The sequence below is a fragment of the Physeter macrocephalus genome, chromosome 6 (genome assembly GCF_002837175.3).
Source record: "Physeter macrocephalus isolate SW-GA chromosome 6, ASM283717v5, whole genome shotgun sequence".
NCBI classification, from domain to species: domain Eukaryota; kingdom Metazoa; phylum Chordata; class Mammalia; order Artiodactyla; family Physeteridae; genus Physeter; species Physeter macrocephalus.
The window spans coordinates 31,135,262-31,146,931 of record NC_041219.1 but is presented as its reverse complement, the minus strand read 5'-3'; the positions used below and the strand labels follow the sequence as shown (position 1 = coordinate 31,146,931).

Below are 11,670 nucleotides of genomic sequence, written 5' to 3'. Positions count from 1 at the left end.
TTGCCTTCATTCTTTTTCCAAGGTCCTGGATCATCTTCACTCTCATTATTCTGAATTCTTTTTCTGGAATGTTGCCTATCTCCACTTCATTTAGTTGTTTTTCTGGGGTTTTATCTTGTTCCTTCATCTCTGCCTTTTCATCTTGTGTATCTTTCTGTGAATGTGGCTTTTGTTTCACAGGCTGCAGAATTGTAGTTCTTCTTGCTTCCAGCCTGCGGTCCCCAGATCTGTGGCAGCTTTGGCTGCTGGGGCCCCTCCAGAGCCAGCAACCTCAGAGAGGACACCCTCCCCTCAGGCTCCGGGGAAGTTCCGTCTCTAGGGTACAAATTAAATCCTTTTCATTTGCTTTGAAGAGAGGAAAGATCAGAATTCCTATTTAATTACTTCAGGTGGGTTTTTTCCACCTGTAAATTGTAGATAATATCTGCAGTAAGGTGATGTGAGGATTAAATTACTCTTCCCTACCCTTTTTCCACTACTCCACTCCACCAAGGCCCTGCTCCATAACTATTACCTCAAAAGGATCCTCTACTGGCTGTTGTTTATGTATTTATAGCACTGGATAACACTCATTTGTTTGTAGTTGTGATTGTGAGCTCCTTGTGGGCAGTGGTCTGTCATATTTGTCTTCATGTCTTCAGTGATGGACACAGCATCTGACATCCTATGTATGCAATAATGTTTGGTAAATGAAGGAATGAATGTGAATGATAAGTATTAACACAATAAATGAGCATTCCCATCCCTTCTCTTCAATATAATGAAAGCCAAATTCTGATATATGGAATTGTTTGCAACAATTTCTAACAATTCTAGTTTAGTTAATTTACTTAATTAATTTTTAATTAATTCATGTGTGGCATCAACAGATATTTATTGAACCCCTACTTGGCCTTATCTTTGTGATAGAAGTAAAGTGTACAAAATTGATGACAGAATTGCTCCCCTCAGAGAGCTCACATTCTTGAGAAAACCCAGACATGCAAACCATCATCTCCAGGGCAGTACTATAAGTGCTATGATAGAGGAAGCACCAAAAATGATGGGACTGAAGAAAGAATATTTAAGGCTTCTGAGAGAATATGAGGAAGCATCTCCAAGGAGATAGTCACTAAGTTGAGATTTGAGGATGGAGTAACAGTTTGGTATATCAGCTGGAGGGACATTCAGAGAGAGCAGTGAGCACAAAACACAGAGCCATGAGAAAGAAAGGAATATTATGGAGCTACAAGATGTGGTAATTGGGAGTTGTGGAGTTCAAGGTGAAAAGTGGCAGGAGGGAAAGCTAGACTGATGGAGGTGAGATAATGTGGGATCTTGTGTTTATTTTGAGAAGCTTATATTTTATCCTGAAGACAATAAGCAATCATTGTAGGATTCCTAGTAGAGGAGAACAGAATTGTGTATTCTGGGGTACTGGGGGTCAGGACTTCAATATCTTTTGGGAGGACACATTTCAACCCTTAAGAGGTGGTAACTAAGATAGAAAATACAGAAGAGGGAATTGATTGGGTAAGGGTGGTGGTAGGGAGGAAGAGGATGTGTTTGCTTTGGATACATTAAATGTAAGTTGCCTGTGGAATATCTAGGAGGCATCATTCCGACATCATTGGTTAAATGGAAGTGGAATTCAGGAGGGGTCTTGGTTGTAGATATACATGAGGGCATCATGAGCATCCAGGTGGTAACTGACAATGTGCACATTGATTTGGAAGAGAATTTAGGGGCAAAAATGTGAGGGACAAGGTCAGAACCAGAGACCTCAATGTTTAAGGGAGAGCAGAAAAAAGGGAGGACCAAAAAGTCTTGAGGAGGAGCAACAGAGAGGCAAGGATGCCATGGTGGCGACCATGTCAAGTGAAGCTCTTTCTGTTGAAAGTGACCCAAAAGATGCTCAAGTTGGTTTAAGCAGATGAAAGGAATATACTAGATCACAAAATCAAAGTGCCCAGAGGTAGAATTCAGCCTAGATTAAATCAAGAGATGAAATAAACACAACATGGTTTTTCTTCTCTCTTTTCTGTGTTTCTCCTCCATATTGGCTTCATTCACAGACTCTGGTCAGTGTGAAACTGGCTGCCAGCTTCTATAGTCCTGTTGGAAAAAGTGTCTCTCAGTTGTCCCAATAAAAGTCCTGGGATAGCACCTCACTGACTTGGACTGGGCCATTTGCCTGTTCCTGAACCAATCACTGTGGCCAAGGACAGATGACGCGCTGATTGGTTAGGCCTAAGTCACATGCCCAGTCCAGTTACTGGGGATAAATGTAACACCACCGAAAGTGAGGGAGAGAGAAGTGTTCCCTAGAGGAAAACCAAGGGCCCATACCAAAATAAAGTTCTGGATGACAAAGCAACAAATGTCCATCACAAGATCCAAGGGAAGAGGGAGTTTGAAGAATAAAAGATGCATCAATAGTATGGAATGCTACTGAGAAGTTAAATAAGGATAGGATTTTGACAATGGAAATGTCATTTTTGACTTTTGCCAAATGATGATGGAGTGGTGGGGGCAGGTGTTAGGCAGCAGCAGGTTAAGATTTTAAGACTGGAAAAAATAAACATGTCTTGGAGATAGTGTAGTTAGTGTGCCCAGTTACTTGACTATGAATGGGAAGAAAGATAAGGAAGGGTAGGTAGAGGGAGATTTGGCATCAAGAGAGGGTCTATTTATTTATTTAAGCCATGGAAGAAACTTGAACTTGTTGATATGCTGATATATAAAATCACATGAAGTGGAAAAAAGAGTTGCAGTGATGACAGACATGGTGGTGAGATGAATAATGGACCCCCACAGATGTCTCCATCCTAATCCCCAGAACCAGTGAATCTGTCACCTTACAAAGTGAAAGGAATTTTGCAGATGTCATTAAATGAAAGATCTTGTGGAGGAGAGATTATCCTGGATTATACTGGTAAGCCTGATGTAATCACAAGGGTCCTTATAAGAGGGAGGCTAGAGGTCAGAGAAGAGAGAAGATGCTACACTGCTGGCTTTGAAGATGCAGGAAAGGGACCATGAGCCAAAGAATGCAGGTGGCCTCCAGAAGCTGGAAAAAGCAAGGAAAGACATTCTCCCTGAGAGCCTCCAGAAGGAATGTAGGCCTGTGGACCTATTTTTAGACTTCTGTCGTCCAGAACTGTAAGTTAATAAATTTGTGTTGTTTGAAGCCAGTAAGTTTGTGATAATTTGTTATAACAGCCATAAGGAACTAAGACAGTCATAGAAGTGAATTTCTGACATTTACAAATACAATGTTGGCATACATTTAAAATATAATGGCCTCTTCTTGTTGAGAAACTAGCAGGTTTAGACATGTTTCTAGGGACAATAGAGGGAAAACATATATACTGCATGGTCAGATACAAATATCTTATGTAACGGTATCCTCAAACATATAACAGGCCTTGTGAGTCACTAAGAGATTTGCAAGTTTTGTTCATTCTAATCGTCCACATTTAAATGCAATTCCAGTACTCTGCTAGGACATTATAGAACTGAGCAGACTTGTGTAGTTCTATACATGGACTCCCTAAGAATAGTTAGATATTTTTGAAGTCAAAAATAAAATCAACCTGATGAGGTAAGTAGGGCTCCCATATTTAAAATTATGTGTAGGATCACCAGAGTTCAGGGAAAGCTGATTAATTTGATCTTTTCTTATTACCAGTAACCATAGAGGTATTTCTATTGTGAGAACATCCTTTTATGAAGCAGAATCAAGATTGTCTTGTTGCCTCCTTTAATCTTAGAGCTTAGATTGTCCTGTATCATTTTCTTGTTTGTTTTGAGGGTCACTTTTCAACACAGGAGCACAGCTGTATGAGAGGCCTCCTTCTTTGGAAATACAAAAATAGCACAACTTCCCATTATATCTCAGTTTCATTATAAGATAATTTTAGGCTGACCCAGGCTGTGTGATTCACTAATGTCCAGTCATCATGTGCAATGGAGGTAGCCGAGCTAAGAGCCAGCCTCTCCTTCAACTGGAAAATTTTCAGACAAATGTTTATTTTATGAGGATGCTTCCTCTTCCCCATTGAGCTTATAGCATATAAGGAATGCTGGCTGAATTGCAGCACTAAAGGCACTATCCAGAAACCACTTACATTTCCTGATTTTTATTATTTACATTTCCTGATTTTATTATTTACTGTGGGTACATGCATCACATTGTTTACTTGCACGCACATAGATAATTGCCCCATTGTAAATTCCTAAGCCACCAAATGGCATTGCATTTAAATTGTGTCCCCGCCCCCCCCCCCAGAAAATTATGTAAAAGTGTTTACCTTTAGAGCCAGCAGACTCAAGAATAGCCTGGAAAGACTCTGACAAGTGTCTCCAATCTAAATGAGAAACCCCTACAGCACCATTACTACTCTTATAATGCACGTTATGTCCTGTTATTGTGGTTTTATGTATTTAACTGCCTGGCTTTGCAGTTTTTGTTTAGAACTCCTTCTCCCTCTAAACTCATAATCTTGCAGTTTAGGGGTTGTGTCGGAAGACGTTCCCCCCCACCTCTGAATAATGACTGGCATTATCACCAATTCATAGCAATAATGGTTTCCATGTTTTGAATGCTTACTGTGTGCCAGGATCTGTACACATGTTATCTCCTTGTCATCCTCACTACAATACTGTGAGGTGGATATTATCAAACCAGTATTACAGATGATGAAACGGGGGCTCATAGAAATGCAGCATCTTGCATAAGGCCATAAAGCTAATCCAGGAAATAGGATTGGATATCAGTCAGTCAGAACTCTCCACCCTGACTCTGTGGTGTCTTTCACAGTGTTATTAGCACAGAATAAATAATGAATGGGTCGTTAACTTCCTGAAGTCCACCTGCATGACTTTTAAAATGGGAATAAATGTTATATATGAAAAATAGTAGAATGATTTAATGTTGGAGTGCTGAGTCCGTTAGCATTTCCTTACCATGCAATAATTTATTATTTTTTTAAAGATTTGTTTGATGTGGACCATTTTTAAAGTCTTTATTGAATTTGTTACAATATTACTTTTGTTTTTATGTTTTTTTGGTTTTTTGGCCACGAGGCATGTGAGATCTTAGCTCCCCGACCAAGGATCGAACCCACACCCCCTGCATTGGAAGGCGAAGTCTTAACCACTGGACCGCCAAGGAAGTCCCTCCATACAATAATTTAGACAATCCAGATCTAAGGGTTGTCTTGTTAAAGGCCAATTCAATCTTGGTCAAGTTTCTACAGCAGCTTGATGTAATGTTTTTTCTGGAGAAGAAGGTTGGAAAAAGCTGGGCAGGAGCAGGCTCTGAGTTTGACTTCTTAGTAAACTTCTTGAAGTGGGGACTTCTAGGCCTTTCCCCTTCAGCAAGTGATCAAGCTGAAAGGACAGTAGGGCTGGCCTCATGGGATGTGGCCAGTGCAGTTGTATACGACCCCACCCTTAGATGGGGCCCCCACTCTTGGCATTTAATGCTCTGTGGTTGCCATCTTGAAATTCTTAATAATTTTATCTTTGAATTTGTGTTTTGTAAGTGAAGCTTGATGACAACAGAGCAGGAGCTGGGTCTTGGAGTCTTGGCTTACAACAGGCTCATCTGCCCCAAACTGGGTCTTGGCTGCTGACCCTCTACCTTGGGGGTGGCACTGGGGAGCTTCGGTGCATATACAGGGAGAGTCAGGGTCCAGAGAGGTCCCATGTGCTAATTATGGGTGGGCCCTGGGTGCCTATGAGAACCCTTGCTTTGTGAGTATCCCCATGACCAAGAGAATGAGAGGTTAAATACAAATTAAGAAAATACTGTGACAGCTCTACAGAAATGACAGAAGGAAGGCAAAAGCTTTTTACCTGGCTTTTGTTCAAGGGGCCTCACATTTTCATTGTATACTCTGCCCAACAAATTATGTAGCTAACCCTGAAGGATGATCCAGATTTTTTGGAGGGAAAATATTCTGCAAAAGCTGAATGGCTTTTTATTTTTTTTAACTTGTAACTCTCTCTCTCTCTCTCTCTCTCTCTCTCTCTCTTTTGTTTTTTTGGTAGCTATTGGCTAGATGCTCATCAATCCTCATTTCTTTCCTGGGCTCTTTTACCAGAAGTTATATTTCTCAGCCTCTTTTGTAGTTAGTTCTGGCCCCTAATATGTGGGTTCAAGTGTGGCCTGGCCATGAGAAGTTCCACATGATCCTCTTCATTCTCTCTTTTTACTCAAGGACTTGCTGGATGAAAAGGATACAGCAAGGGTCTCCAAGAAACCCTGAAAGGTGGGATTGCCACAAGATAGAAGGAGACAGAATCCCCAAAGCACCATTGGAAGGCTGCCTACAAGATTCTGTATACGAAATATACATTGATTGTGTTACATCATTGAGAATTTGAGCTTGTTAGTTATAGAAATAGTGTTAATTAACCCAGCTATAGTATTTTCAACAAAAGATATTTTTCTTAAGCAGGGTCTGTAAGCTATAGCCTTCAAACCAAATTGGGCCACCACCTGTTTTTTAAATAAAGTTTTATTAGGAACACAGCCATGTCCATTTGTTTATGAGTTATCCATGGCTGCCTTTATGGTACTGTGGCATAAAATGTGACATAGAGAGTTTGTCCCATAAATTCTAAGATATTTACTATCTAGCCATTTATAGAAAATGTTTGCAAACTACTGGTTTTACGAATAACTGACGTCGTGGTTCCACTGATTTTATCAGATGTGTCTATGCTGACTTGGATGAGCCTTTTTAAGATAAATAGTGATATAATCTGAACAATATGATTTTAATTCTTACTCTTTCCCATTTCTACCATTACAGCAAGTTGTTTTCCAAAGAGATGTAAGATTAAATCCAAGAAGATTCTTGCTATTGTGCAGTTGATTATAATGATAATAACACAATAATAATACTAACAATTAAAATGATAACTGCTAGAACGTTCACTGGAATATATACAGCCAATATGTTCAATATTATATGTACATTATCTGCTTACATTCTCATAACACCCTATGAAATAGGAATTGTCATTTCATTTTATTGATAAGAAAACTGAAGTTCAGAAAGGTTAATGACTTGCCCAGTATCGCTAGGGAAGTGGAATGACTCCTGTGAGTCCTAGAGTTATATACACATATGCACACAATGGTGAGAAGAGCAGCATCTTTCAAAGCTCTGCTTCAGAATCTTGGTTATAAGGATTATACACTTCAGGAAAGATAATGAAGGAGTCCTCTTGGGGAAACAGAATCTCCCAAGAATAAAAACCTATGGACCTTGACATTAGAGGGTCACCCAGTACCATTCCCAGTAACTTTTCAGTGAAATCTACTATCAAACTGGCCTATGAATATATAGCTTTTTAGTGCTTCATTTTAAAATATGACCAGATTGCCAAAAATCTGCAGATTTTTGAGGAAATTCTCTAATTACATAAAGAGATCAAAACAAAGAAGCAGATTAAAAGGGGAAGTAAAGGAAATAAAACATATAGCAAAATAAAAAAACAAATAAAAAACAGCAAATGATTTCCTTAAATAAATAAAAGAAAAACAGGAGGCTACTTAAAAAAATAAAAAATCTTGGACTTTAAAAGCTCTTGGGGGGCTTCTCTGGTGGCACAGTGGTTGAGAGTCCGCCTGACGATGCAGGGGACACGGGTTCGTGCCTCGGTCCGGGAGGATCCCACATGCCGCGGAGCGACTAGGCCCGTGAGCCATGGCCACTGAGCCTGCGCGTCCAGAGCCTGTGCTCCACAACGGGCGAGGCCACAGCAGTGAGAAGCCCGCGTACCAAAAAAAAAAAAAAAAAAAAAGCTCTTGGACATTAAAAATAAATTAGCACAACATTTTTAAAAATCAACAGAAAAGTTGGAGGTAAAGTTAAGAAAATCTTCCAAGAAGAAAAAGAAAGATGAATCAAAGTTCAAGAGGTCTACCAAGAATTAACACAAAATGCAAATTGGTAGTTTCAATTTTTTTTTTCAATAGTGCTAGAATGAGGAAGCTGAGGGAAATGGAGGGAAAGAAATTATAAAAGAAATAATGATGAAAATTTCCAGGAATTGAAAAGCATGTGTATAATCATTGAAAGAGCCAACTGAATGCCCATTTTAGAGAATGGGATAAAATATACAGGATGGCACATTATCATAGAGTTTCCCAACACTGAACATTAAGAGGATCAGGAATGAGAATGAAGTTGGACTTCACACTAGCAATGCAGTAGGCTAGAAAACGTGGAGCAACATTATTATAATTCAAAGAGAAGATGATTTCCAGCTTGTAAGTTCTCAAAAAATATATTTCATATCCATCTTTTTCAGGAAGCTACTGGAGATGTATCCATAAAAATAAGAGATTAAATCAAGAATGAGGAAGCTATGGAATCCAGGTAAGAATTCAGCCCAGGGGACAGGGACACATGGAATTTCCAGGATAGTACTTATACAGTAGGCCTTGGAAATCAGGTGGCCCAGAAAAGGAAGGTGGAGGGGACTTTAGGAAGGAATGTCATAGTAGTATTGATATTATTTATAATAACCTAAATAGGAAGCAACCCAAATGTCCATCACCAGTAGAAAAGATAAATAGTGGTATAATGACGTAATAATATAGCAATATAACAATTAAAATGAATAGACTACCACTAGCTACATGCAACAATGTATATATTTGTCGGGTGAAAAAACAGAAATGAAAGAACACAATATATGATTTCACACAACCAGACAGAATTAATCTATGGCAATAGAAGTAAGAACAGTGGGTACTTTTGAGGGGATTGCTTAACTGATAGGGGGTTCAAGGGAGAGTTCCAGTGGGTGGGGGAAGGGTCTGGTAATGTTTCTGGTTTTGACCTGGATGATGGTTACACAGATGTGTTTACTTTGCAAAAATTGATGAACTGTTATTTGTTAATCTTTCTCTGTATACATAATTTTTTCAATTAAAAGGTTTCGTTTGAAAAAGGAAGAAAACAAAAGCAGGTTTACAGTATAATCCCAATTTTATTTTAAAAAGTTATAACATTAAAAAATAATGTAAAGATCTATAGCAGAATGTTGATAATGTTTACCTCTTGGATGTACCATTATTGAATGAGTTTTAGTTTTGATGATTTTATATACTTTTCTCAATTCTCTATAATGTATAAATATTAATTTATTATCAGGAAAAAAAGGAAATGTAAAAAGAACTACATTGAGATAATATTTTCCCCTGCTTATCAGATTGTCAAAGATTAAAAAGGTAAGAGCATGAGGGATGGGTGCCCCATACCCTGTTGGTAGGAGCTATAAACTGAGACATGTATGATTATTAAAATGTGTCCACCATTATACCCAATCAATTTCACCCCTAAGAATTTATACACTAGCAACAGATGGGCAAGTATGTAAAGATCTTTATGAAAGGGTGTTAATTTTAGCTGTTTTTTAGTTAAAACGGAAACTGTTGAATGTTCATTAAAAGAGATTGGTTCAATACATTATGATATAAACTCAGAATGAAATGCTATAGAGTCGTTAAAAATGAACACCTGGATCTATATTTATTAACATGGAATGCATTTGGATTATAGAACAACATATACAGTTTGATAATTTTTAACAATTATAATAAATATACGGATATATATGTACTGAGATAGAGCAATAATGGTTATCTCTGGATGGTGAAACTGTATTATTTTTACTTTTTCATCATTCTTATCAGTATTTTGATTTCTCCTTTATAACTGTAGTAGCCTACTTGGGCTGCTAAAACAAAATACTATAGACTGAGTGGCTTAAACAGCAGACATTTATTTCTCACAGTTCTAGGGGTTAAGAAGTCCAAGATCAAGGTGCCAGCAGATTTGGTTCTTGGTGAGGGCCCTCTTTCTGGCTTGGTGATGCCTGCCTTCTTATTATGTCATCACATGGAGGAGAGAGAGGGAGGGAGAGAAAGAGAGAGAGATTGAACTCTGGTCTCTCTTCCTCTTCTTATAAAGGTACTAAGCTCATCATGGGGGGTCCATGCTCAGGACCTCATCCAAACCAAACTTCCTCCCAAAGGCCACACCTCCAAATATTATCACATTGTGGGTTAGGGCTTCAACATACGAATTTTGAGGGACACATTCAGTCCTTAACAAGCAGCCTGCATAATCTTTCTAATAAAAAGAAATGACCAAGGTATTTTCATTTTGGAAGGAATAAAACTAGCTAAGAGGGAGTGAAGCATTAGTTGCGCCAGAGAATAACCATGTTTTATTTTAATTTTCTTTTCCACTTGAGTTGTTGTTGGTATTTGTTGTGATTTTAAGGTAGATTTGTTCTATAGACCTCATAGAGGAAAAAAGAACTGTCTTAAAGAGAACCTTGAATTTCTTACCTATTTTTACTGTTATCTAATATATTGACCTTGGAGGGAAGATGCGATAGGTGTTAAGTCACAGCTTGGCCACTCATCAGCTATGTGATGATGTTCGGCTAGTTACGTAGCTCCTCTGAGCCTGAACTCTTTCAGCCTGTAAAATACGGACAGTAGTATTCCTAATGAGTTGAGAAAATGTAAGCAGTGTGTGGTCAGGCCTTGCCAGTCCTATTTACTGCTGAATCTGCCTCCCACCCTCCCAAGCTAGAACAGTCCCTGACCCAGAGTAGGTCAGTAGTTACTTGTTCCATGAATGAATGAATAAGTGCTACTGTTTTGTAAACTCTAAAGTGCAAAAATGTAGGTGTTGATTTCATAGTCATTAAACATGATCACTCAGACCTGTATTTATTATCATGGAACCAGTTTGGGTTATCGAATAGTATGTATTGGGTGCTTGCTAACATTTCCTTTTAGTTTGCAGAAATTATTACAATATTCAAAATTATCCTTGAAATACTGGGGGAAAGTCCAGGGATTTATGGGATGTGTGTTAGTAAAGCTATGATCTTATAAAACTGAAAGTTTTGGGCATATGTAAAATCAAGTTTTCTGCTGGGTTTTGTGACTATATAAATGGAAAAACAATATTTTTCTTCCAAAAATGATTCACCCAACAAAAATAGTGGTATGGTGGATATAAAATAATTTTATGGATAGCAGTAAATCTTTGTGGAATAAGATCCTAATCTTTTTATGAAAACATAGGACGTGCTTCTAGATGCCGATTAGCTTTATGCAGAAACTACAGAGAATGGTAAGTATTCTAGTCATCTATTCTAATTAAAATTGAAATTGAAATCTGGGTTCTAATGAAGAGAAACTTAGTGCTGGCCCTATGGGAACTCTTCAGAGGGTAAGAGGAAAAATGCACAAAGGTATAAAAAGATTTCACGCAGACATTTTCTTCCCATGTGTTTTATTTGAACATACAATTTATATTTTATATAGGAGCATGTCTTTACCTGATGGAGGCCAAACACTGTCCTTTTGACATGGACATTCTTAAAACTGTGTCATATCCCAAGGGTGCAGACCCAGCTATGTCACTGTGGACACATTGGCATTATCCTTCTGACACCGTCTCAGGGAAATTTGGTGACAGCTCAACTCCACCTGAGAACTGGATTCCTTACTACCAATTTTGGGCATATGATTTGGCAGACAGGGCTCAATGTCAGAGGTTACTGCTGTGTTGAGGGAAAAAAAAAGTTGGGTTGCTACAGAGATAATCAAGGAAGAATAAAACTTAAAACTCTATACAAATC

The 11,670-nt window shown here is 38.4% G+C and overlaps 1 long non-coding RNA gene across 1 annotated transcript in view; it reads left to right on the top strand.

Moving 5' to 3' along the window:
- The window catches only part of LOC114486424 (uncharacterized), a 561,190-nt gene extending 550,039 nt beyond the window's left edge, over positions 1–11,151 (top strand). The window contains exons 7-9 of the long non-coding RNA XR_003680111.2: positions 8,311–8,378; positions 9,159–9,235; positions 11,111–11,151. This is a non-coding gene — a long non-coding RNA (uncharacterized lncRNA). The remainder of the gene's footprint in view (positions 1–8,310; positions 8,379–9,158; positions 9,236–11,110) is intronic.
- The last annotated feature ends 519 nt before the right edge of the window (positions 11,152–11,670 follow it).